Raw genomic sequence first — 1,358 nt, 5'->3', positions numbered from 1 at the left:
TGGAGCTCCTGGAGTGGAATATTCCTTCTTATCTTTCTGTGCGTCTTTCCACTTACCTTGAAGAGGACAGGCCTTCTCTGGAATGAGAGCAGGGGATTACTTCTATGACTGGTTTCTTCATTAGGTTTACTATTGCTGTGATGAAACACCATAATCAAAGCAACTTGGGGAGGAAAGGGCTTATTTGGTTTATGCTTCCACATCACAGTACATCATTTAAAGGAAGTCAGGACAGGAACTCAAAATAGAGCAGGAAGCTGGAGGCAGAAGCTGGTGCAGAAGACATGGAGGGGTGCTGCTTACTGACTTGCTCTCATGGCTTGCTCAGGTTCTTGGTCAAGCAACATTGGGTATGGGGTTCCATCTCATGAAGTGAGCTTCGAAATCTAATCAGATAGTGGTTGGTTGCTCCCACAAGCTTTGTGCCACTACTGCACCAGCATATCTTCCAGGCAGGACACTCTTGTACATCAACAGGTTTGTAGCTGGGTGGGTTTACCTTTTTCCTTTGGTAGCATGCAGAGTACCTTCTTTAGGGGTAGAAGGTACCATCTTGACTTCTTTTTGTTCAGTGAACTGTGTAAGTGTTGTCTTGAGCAATAGGGCCTTATATCAGTTTGTGGAAAATATTGGCAATAGCCTGGGTTGTTTGGGGGTTCCCATGAGACCCTTTTGGCCAACAGCTTGATTATTTGCAATCCATTCCCAGTACTGAAAACTTCATTTGTTGAGATGTCCAATTGAGGCTTTATATCTCCCATTATTTGGAAACATAAAGCAATTTCATTTAGGTCTCTTTTATATATGTCTATCTCAGAAAGTTTCTACTGTATTAGGGTTCCATATGACCTCTGAATGACCCGTAGTTTTTTTCTCTGTTCCTCCCCATGTTTTCTTCCTTGTCCCCGTTATACTCCCCTCCCTGTTTCAGTTCAGCGCCCCCTTTCCCCGTCCACAGCTATCTATTCTATTTCCCCCTCCTAAGGGGATCCTTTCCTACCCACCAGTCCTTTACTCTCTACTTAATCTGTGGTAATATGGATTATAGTTTGCTTATCAATGACTTCATAGCTAATATCCACATATAGGTGAATACATACCATATTTGTCTATCTGGGTCAGAGTTACCTCACTCAGGATTTTTTTTCTAGTTCCATCCATTTACTTATGAATCTCACGATTTCATTTTTTTAAACAGCTGAGTAATATTCCATTGTATAAATATACCATATTTTCTTTATCCATTCTTCTGTTGACAGACCTCTAGGTTGTTTCCAATTTTTGGCTGTTATCAATGGAGCATCAATGAACATGGTTGAGCAAGTATGTCTGTAGTTAGATGAAGCATCCTTTGGATA

This window comes from Microtus ochrogaster, linkage group LG2 (assembly GCF_000317375.1).
Source record: "Microtus ochrogaster isolate Prairie Vole_2 linkage group LG2, MicOch1.0, whole genome shotgun sequence".
Classification (NCBI taxonomy): domain Eukaryota; kingdom Metazoa; phylum Chordata; class Mammalia; order Rodentia; family Cricetidae; genus Microtus; species Microtus ochrogaster.
This window is presented reverse-complemented; position numbering follows the sequence as displayed.